General features: G+C 44.5%; 2 pseudogenes; both read left to right on the top strand.

Annotated features, from left to right (window-relative positions):
• Positions 1–824: 824 nt before the first annotated feature.
• LOC147465009 (glutathione S-transferase U25 pseudogene) lies at positions 825–1468 on the top strand (annotated as a pseudogene).
• Positions 1469–1876: 408 nt separating this feature from the next.
• On the top strand, positions 1877–3888 carry LOC147465008 (phosphatidylinositol 4-kinase gamma 4-like; annotated as a pseudogene).
• Positions 3889–9648: the final 5760 nt, after the last annotated feature.

Genomic DNA, 9648 nt, shown 5'->3' with positions numbered 1-9648 from the left:
TACATGGGTACTTTCGGAATTTTAAAATTTTGGAGGGTATTTTGGGAATTTTGACAAATTAGAGGGCTTTGAGCTTGGCTTTAAGAAAACGAAGAAATTTACATAAGTTTTCGTGTAATTATCGACAAATGCTTTTAATTTGACAAAAAAAAATGGGAGAATTTCAAGTTTGCCCTTATTTTCACCACGCCATGAAAGTACTCATCAATGCACAGCATCGATGGGTGGGGGGGGGGGGGAGAGAGAGAGAGAGAGAGGATGAGAGAGAGAGAGAGAGAGAGAGAGGGGGGGGGGGGGGGGAGGGGGGGGGGGGGCTTACTAATGTATTTAAGGTGGCTCAGGTAGTTGAATGTAGCCCAATGTAACCCCCCCCCCCCCCCACCCACCCCACCCCGCCCCCTCCTTATGTATACGATATGAGTATGCAAACAATGAGGGGCTACCTATTGTATTCGCTTATGTACAAAACCCAAAAACCCCCCTATTGTACACTCACGTGGTACCGTATGAAAAAACACAGTGAATCCTCCGGGACGGCACGCTACTAAGTTGAGACACATTTTTCCCGAACAGTGAGAGAGTAGCTTACAAAATTCTCCAGGGCTCTTGGCGCATCCACATAATACTGCAGCTTGACTTCATTGCGTGCGCGAGAGAGAGGAGAGAGAGAGAGAGAGAGAGAGAGAGAGGAAGAAGAAAATTATTTTAACATCGTAGGAAACTAGAGAGAGAGAGAGAGAGAGAGAGAGAGAGAGAGAGAGAGAGAGAGACCTCAAAACAAACTCCTTGGCTTATCAATTGCTGGTGCAGTGTTGTAATTCGCCATGGCCACATTGACACTCAAGGTTCTCCACCGATGGTGCACCATGTTTGGCTTGCCGGTCCTCATTGCCCTTAATTATGAAAAGGGGGTAAAATAAGAGTACATAGAGGAAGACCTTCAAAACAAGAGTGAGTTCTTGCTTCAGGTTAACCCCATCCACAAGAAGATCCCTATGCTCATCCACAACGGCAACCCTGTTTGTGAGTCTTTGGTCGTTTTGCAATACATTGAAGAAGTTTCACCCTCTCTCGATCATGTATCCCTTTTTTCCGACAATAAATACCACAGTGCGGTCGCCCCTACTCCTGGGTAGACTTTGTTGACAAGAAGCTCTACAACACCGGAGCGCGGATTGCTCAAATCTTCAAAGGAGAGAAGATAGGGCAAGGTCGGAAGGAATTCGTTGAGGTGCTCGAGACATTGGATGGAGCCCTCCACGATGTGTTTGCTGGAGGTCGATTTTTTGGAGGGTAGAGAATATGGTATGTGGACATTGCCTTGGCCCCCTTCCTCTGCCTTATGAGGCCTTGGGGGAGTTCAAGATCTGGGAAGCTGCTAGGTGCCCTCATTTGACAGTGGAAGGAGATTGTATTGGAGTGGCCACGTGTGAAGGAGGCATACCAAAAGAGGCTTCAGGCACCTTAATCTTAATTAGCCCAATATCTATATATATATATATATTTATATATATATATATATATAGAGAGAGAGAGAGAGAGAGAGAGAGAGGACAGAGAGAGAGAATTACCTATTACGTCTATTGCAACTCCTTTTTGCCATGGCTTGAAGGAGAGATAAAATGAGCCTCACATACCAGAATGAAGTGCTCAATACACTAATAATATTCTTGGATTTGTTGCTCATGAAACTGCCTTCAAGGAACTCCCAATAACATCATTGAACTATGCAAGCAAAGCAACGACATTTCTCAAAAAGGTGATGTCCAAGGACCGCGAGGCTGCTCCTAAGGTTGCCCGAGTGGGTGCCACTAGATTTGCAAATGCAAGGTTTGTGGAACGTCTACAGGAATTCAATGAGTGAACTCTCGAAGGTATGGGCTCAAATGTGGAATCGGTCTCTAAGACATTTGCGATTGTCAAAGGGGACACTCTGTGGGAAGGTTAATAAGGACAACAAGTGATGTTGTGTGGTGATCTTTTGACATATAAAGTGTGCCTCAATAGATGTATATATTTGTCTTTGATTTTTTGGGAACTGATAATAATCAATTTTTTGTGCTTACCCGTCGCCTGGCAAGGTATGTTACATAGCCCCTTTTTTGGAATATTTATCGTATGCAACTTCAATGTTGTGTGGACATGCCTCTAGATTTTCTCGAAGGGTTATTAAAACTTCCAAAAGAAGGTAATTTTTCTTGAAAAAGAGAGACGAAAGACGAGAGAGAGAGAGAGAGAGAGAGAGAGGAGAGAGAGAGAGAGAGAGAGAGATTTGCAACAAAGCGTAACCATCGCTATTGGTCTTTGCTTATCCCTTGGGATTGATGAGAGTCATCTTCGGAGCACAATGATAATGTCTTAGTAAACTATTATTAATCGCATCATATTATTCCTAGACTCTCAAAGTGGTGACGGTTTGCTTATAAACAAATATGGATTGAAGCGTGCAAGGTTTTTATGTAAAGCACTAGAGACTGACATATGGAGGCCGTGAGCTTTGCTCTGTCAAGATGCTTTAGTGAAGGATTATGGTCTCACAAATGGAAAGTGTATGCATTTGGTTGTGAAAGTTTTAGAATAATAGGGTGACAATTAAAACAAGTAGGTAGGCAAAATGACTTTTCAGAAAACGATTAATTAGTTTTTTGGGGGGGGGGGGGAAGAAAGGACAAGGGATGGGTGGGGAAAAAAAGGGAAAGGAGAGGGGGGGGGGGGGGGGGGGGGGGTAATTGTTTTTTTTATTGTGCTTTAGGAGAGCCCTAAGGGCAGCCAAGGCGGATAGCCTAGTGGTTAAGCTTGTCTTTTTAGTGTCTACGTGCTGAGGTCAAATCCTAGGCATAAGGAGTGCTTTTGAAGCTAATTCGAGATGCTGAAGCATCTTGGGAAGATACTATGTATTGAAAAGTGAAAATAGAGCCATTAGGAGCCATTAATGGCAAGGAGCATGCTTTTAGAATTGATAGAATGAAGACTTGAAATAAAGGTTATTAATGAAAGAAGCTAGATTTGCAACTCACAAGCTACAACTAGCACTAACTAGCACTGAAAGGTCATAATCTCAAAGGATGACATGTTAATTGAGTAATTTTTAGTGGGGGATGATGCATAGTGCACTTATTTTTAAGCAACGCTTTAAAAACAATAATGAATGCTATTGGGGCTAACATAAGAGTTATTAGAAGTTTCTCACAAGGTGATGGGCAAACAAATTAATGTTGTATGGAAAAATGAGGAGGCTTCCATTAAGCAAAGTAGAAGAAAAATTTGACGATCGTTACCTGACAAAAAGTGGTAATGTTGAAAGCTTCTCAAAATGTAGCATATCGTAAGTGGTGTAGATCTCTTGGAGCATGTCAAAACTATTCTAGAAGAGGGACATGCTCCTGTTTTAGCTCGTGATGGGTCTTGAGGTGTATATTTTATGCAAGATGAATTTGAGTCTTTCATTATTGGGTTTTTCAAACCAACAGGATAAGAAACCTATGGTTGTAAATAACCCTACGAGTCCACCTGTTTCTAAGAATGGAGAAGTCCTTAAACGAGGGTGCTTTGTGTGGAGTGGTAGCTTTTCTTTTGGATCATAAGGATGATGATAAAACATGCAGGTAAAAGCTCATTGGTTTTGCAGGAGTCCCCTCAACAACTTCGGTGAAATGCCACCATGAATCTTTTGGCCTATCAAAAACTGTAGAAACTACTTCAACCCTTCCAAAAATAGTGTCTCTTCAAATGTATGTACATGCCAAAAGAAACTGTGACGTCTCAGTTTCCTGTAGAAGAATTACACCCGATGTACACAAGATTGTCGTTCTTGACATACACCTTGCTAATATTGACAAAAATGGCACAAACATATTGTCTTGCAAGGAAGCAAATGATTTGGAATAGAGCAACACATTGGAGAAGCGAATGATTCAAAATAGTTCAACATGCATTAGGGAAGTGGGTTCTACACAACAAACACTGCATCAAGCTCAACCTGCTCCTTGCACGTGTAGCCACGGTATGCAAAAGCTGCTCAAGTTGGCGGCTACACACATAGCTGCATTTTCCCAACACTATTTAAGATCACTTTGATGGCTCTATGAAATGAGGGAACTCTACCCAGTGTGGTTATGTGTGGGGAGAATTGGTCCACCTATTCATTTAGTGGAGAGTGCCAGCCAGAGAGAGAGAGAGAGAGAGAGAGAGAGAGTACATGCTTATGGGTCACACCCGTACATTGGAGGGAATGGGAGCTAAACCAAATTGGTTGCTAGGGTATGTATTGCAGTTAAGGGAATAGGCTAAAGTATCTAACTGGTTGAATACAATCTCCTCTTTAAGAAAAATATTTTCTTTTTTAATTTGGGTTTGGTGGGTGTACACACACACACACACACCACACACACATACTATATATATATATATATATATATAGAGAGAGAGAGAGAGAGAGAGAGAGAGAGAGAGAGAGAGAGTACATGCTTACGGGTCATACTCTGAATTCTGCAACACACCCTTAAGTTCAATATGATGCATAAAACTTTTGCAAAGATAAGCAATTCAACGATCTATGTTTGCTTCCATTGCTATCAAGTTTTAAGGTGCTAATGTCGCTTAAATACACTGATAAAATATATGTGCCTTATATGTAAAAAGAAAGCATTTCAACTATTTTTCACATCAAAGATGGCATTTTATGACTAGATGCCATTTGTTTTAGCCGCAGCAATCCGCGGGTCACATACTAGTTCTAAAACAATAGAATGCAAGAAAAGTCAAGACATGTAGGATATGAAATGAAAGTGAAATAAAAAGATCTATTTACTATTTTAAAATTAAAATAACGTTTAATGTAAGTCTCAATTATCACTGAAAACATTGAAAGTATGCCTAACCCAACTCAACTCTAAGGCTTCTTTTAGAAAGCCAAAAAAAAAGTGGAAAATTAAAAAATGAAGGATAAGTACTAATATGATAGAAAAATAAAAGAATTTTGAGATTTGAGTTGAATTCTGCCAAATTATGAAAGTCAAAAAACTTAGTACTCTATCTATCTATACTAGTATGTCCCCTCAATTTTGCAAAGCTGGTGAATTAAGGGGGATCTTCAGAGATCCCTTCCATCGCTTCGAAGTGAAAAAGCGGGTACGTGCTACGCGGAGGAGAGAGAAAAAGGGATGCTATGCGTGTTGGCCAAGACGTAGAGAGAGAGAGAGAGAGAGAGAGAGAGAGAGAGAGAGAGAGAGATTTTGTTATGGGTGTCGCGTTCAGACAGGGATTATTGTAAATTCATGGAAACTGAAGGCGAAGAGCGATGCAGCTTGGATGGACATGCATGAACATTGGTGTATTCGGATGGTAAGCAGGACATGGATGCAGGCGAGGATGAGGACGTCGCAGCCCAATGGATGAAGAGGGGCATAGGGTGGCTGGTCCGCGGTGGTGTTCAAGCTCAAGGCCAGGCTGACACGGGCGTGACGAGGGGGAGACATGTTTTTTTTAAAATCAATCGGGCTACAGCTCAGTTGCCCAAGCGGTTTAGCCTGATGCGGACGACAAACGTGATCGCCTTGGGTGTTGCAAGGCTGGTACATGCAATGCATGGGAGACAATTGACAAACTGGGAGCTGGAGTTTCTGCGATCGAAGGCGCAGCTAGGAGGACGCAGGGGCCAAGCAAGATGGGCAAGGGAGGTAGAATGTGTGCTGGTGTTTGTGAGCTCCATTGTTGCCTGCTGCAAGGAAAAACGATCAGGACCCGCCGAAGGGGGAGCATTTGTTCACGCAAAAGTCAGTGTGGCGTGTCCGACCTTCTGTAAGGGGAGAGCACGATTGTCCTCGATTTTGCCTTAGAGATGAACAGAATCTATGGAACTAACTAATTAATGAAATGCCATATGACCCAGTATTAGAAAGTAGAACTCTATCTATCTATACTATTATGCAAGGGGGACGGATCCCCCCACCCCCCCCCCCCCCCCCCCCCCGTGTGATCTGTCTCGACATGTGTCGCAATCTCCTTCAACCGGCTAGTGTGCCCTACAAGTCCGACGTTACAGAGGACAATGCACATAGCTATAGAGAGAGAAAGGTGTCGAAAGGAGAAAAAGGCGGCCACAAGTCCCCGCCCATACTAGTATTTATAATATTTATAGTCCTTGGGAAAACCATGGAGTTTCACTTGAGACTCAAGTGTCAGCGCTCCAATTTGAAGGGTGGTGACTCCTTTTGTTTTTGAAGGATGGCTCTACTTTGTTTTTTGTTTTTTTGCAAAACTCATAGGTGAGTAGAGAATTGAATTAAACAAAAAATTTACGATACTAACCCTGCTCAAAGGCCGAGCCAGGACATCATCAAGAGCATACAGTTCAACAAAAACAACGAACACGACTGAATAGGGGTGGGTGGCTATCCCCAACCAGAGAAACCAACTAAATCGAAACACGACCCAACATAACAAGAGAACAGAAAGGACCCGACAAGCTGCCACAGAAGACCTACTTAATGTCACCAAGCAAAGCCCCCACCAAACTGGGCCAGACCAGCATGAGAGTAGCACGCCTTCAAATAGGCGGAATCAAGGACTCCATCACTGGCCGTGAGGGGGCCTCCACCAACAAGCAAGTTGAAGCCGATATAAACCATCACTTAACCACCAAGCATCCATGCGCAACCAACCCTCTGGAATCGAAACCGCCAAGCCGGCTAGCACGTTGCCACCAGCAAAACTGAGGCTGCCACACACCGTTCTGCTGCCGACCAGCCCATCTTGGCCCGAGAAGACCTAGCGTGTAGGAGATATCTTCAGAGATGAAGACGGAGCCACCACCTAGCTCTATAGCCAAAAATAAAACATCATTTGCACGATCGAGCCGCCCCACCGACTGAGATTTGTCAGGGGCCCCTCCCTGGGAGAAACCCCTGCCCTCCCAGCCTATGCCTGGTACATTGAGCAGATGAGAAGGACATGCCCACTTGATCCAATGATCCATTCTCCCTATAGGCCTTCAAACACCTGGCCCCTGAAGTTTGAACGCTGCCGCCTCCTACGCACAGGCCAGGGCTAGCACGAAGCTCTACTTTGCATTTTGAAGGCCATGGATAGCTCTCCTACACAAATGCACACCTCGCCCTTCAATATTTACACTTCAGCTTTAAAAATGCCAAACTTCGAAGCTTTCACTCATCCCATGTTGAGCTAAAACTTTGCACTTGGCACTTCGATATATCATTGTCCTTCTAGCCTCAAGGATATGCACATTGCATGTTGTAGTTTTGCGCAAAGCATACACCCCAAACTCTCACACCCTGGGAGAGACCTTGATTGAAGCAGTGCTAAAAGAATGAGTGCAGGCTGAGAGTGATCGAGTGAGAGACAGAGATGGGGAGCGAGTGAGAGATAGAGAGAGAGCGCTTTCGGTGTGCGCTCACGCACACAGACACAAGCAGTGCAGGTAGGGGCGAGTAGGCCCTGGCATCACCCGTCATCAGTCCGATTTCGTCGATCTTCTCGATGATTTTTCTTTTACTCCTCGGCATCGATTTTGACACCAATTTTGGCGGTCTTCTTGGCGTTTTGCATTGGCTTGGCATCGGCCTTGAGCATTGGCAATTGGCTCGGCACATCGATTTCGACACCGATCAAACGGATATTCGGCTAGCGTACTTTCACTTGACGATGAAAGACGGCATCGATGACAATTTCCCGACCTCGACACAGCAAGAGACCATAGAGCCAGAGCGGCATCGGCTCTCCTCTAGCCCCCATCTGAAGCGGCTTGGCTCCGACGTACTCTCCACGACCATCACGACTTTGATACTTTCCCAGTTTTCAGCTTCGACGGCACATACCAACAGATACAGGTCTGACGGACCATTCCAGAGCGGGTTTTTCCCTCAAGCGCACTTAGCTCTTGGTAGGTGTTTTTGGTCGACTGTTTATCAACCGATGAGGTAGTGTGTGCCAATTTCCTGACGATTTTGCTCACAAATTGCACAGTCTTTCCAGTGTGGATTATGTGGTATATGTAGTGCTCATGTACAAATGTGTGGTGCATTCCAGAGAGCTTTTTGCACAGTTTGGTGCAGTTTCATGCTATGTATGCATTGTGCGGATACCATTTGAGCTTGGTATAGCTCGCAGGTAGCAAGTTTGCAGGTTTACAGGTTTTTTTGGACAGGTATACGTCCATAGAGCCACTTGGTCAGGGTTTTGGTAGTGCTATGTATGCCTGCGGATTTTCTACTGAGACACTGAGTGTCTATTTCCACGTGTATTTGGTGAGATTTTTGAGTTTTTGCTCAGTTTTTAGGGGAAACTCTATCGGATTTTACCCAGATTCTCGCCATGGTTATGCATATTCGCAATTTACTCTCTAATGGTATAATGGCCAATATATTCCCACTTTGACAGTGACCGAGTGTTTACTCTCACTTTTGGCAGGTTTTGTCAGTTTCTCACCTGAGATAGAGCTTGATCTTAGTGAGACAATTAGTAGACTTTGGTTGTCAGACACTTCTTAGAGAGGAATCTTTCCAAATGCTTTGCAGTTCGCTAGTGATTGTCAGAGGAGCCCGCAACGGCCTGGTATATCCTACACATGTGTCTGAGGTTTGAGACGACGTAGCCTCAATTTTGTTGCTGGCATGCTTTGAGTGAGAGATGAGACGTGTCTCTTTCGTGGGTGGCTCCACCATGCTCACGAGACAGAGCATTTAGTTGTGCAGGACGTGCCAGTAGACTCTGTAGAGGTTGAGATAGAGCGACAATGCTCTAGTGAGACACAACCTGTGTTGCCAGACTTTGTGCAGGCAAAGCTAGAGTAGGTATGCTCCCTAGAGACACAGACAAAGCTGAGAGATATGGAGTTCTTTGATGTGCTCATGTTAGAGGCTAATGAGTTGGTGCCAAGATGCACAATTTTGCCTATGGGTGACAGGGATGCAGGTTTTTCACCAACGATGTTTATACATTCATATTGGATGGGTAGTCTTAATGATATAGTGATTGTGGATAGCGCAAGGGAGGCGAGTATAACCAAGTTTGTGCAGATTTCGTCAGCGTTCGGGTGTCTCATGTTCGATTTGTTAGTGTCGGCAGTTGTAGTGGGACTATTTACAATGTCAGGGCTTGTCAGTCGTGCGATGGCTACCACTAGCATGATGCATAGTGGAGTTTTGCAGACCATACAGAGTAGTCTGCGAGATTTACATGCAAACTCTAGTGTGGGTATGCATGCTCGTCTACCACCAGAGCCGATATGACTACGTGTAGATCCATAGAGTGAACCAGTGGGTATAGGTTGAGAGAGTCTCTCACCTAGTTTCTTGTACATACTAGTAGTTTAGCTAGTAGGCCTCACTTATCGATGCATCACCTTTAAGTGGGAGTTTGTTGGGATGCTACGTCTTTTGCCGGGGGTCAGATGTCCGATGTTCGACCACCCGAGCACCATGTGTACATGCCCTTATTCATTATATACAATTGAATAAGGAGCACCTCACTCACTACTTTGAGAGGTTTCTCCACCCACACCGTCTCATGCTTCTCCCCTTCTGCGCATGCACCGCACCGTGCACGCATCCGTGCCCCACGTACACTCACAGAACCAAGCCCACACACAATCTTCATTGCCACCATACAGGGCCTCCCTGCCACAAACAA

The sequence above is a fragment of the Adiantum capillus-veneris genome, chromosome 1 (assembly GCF_014529385.1).
Source record: "Adiantum capillus-veneris isolate H3 chromosome 1, ASM1452938v2, whole genome shotgun sequence".
Classification (NCBI taxonomy): Eukaryota; Viridiplantae; Streptophyta; class Polypodiopsida; order Polypodiales; family Pteridaceae; genus Adiantum; species Adiantum capillus-veneris.
The sequence above is the reverse complement of the archived record's forward strand: the minus strand, read 5'-3'. Positions and strand labels throughout refer to the sequence as shown.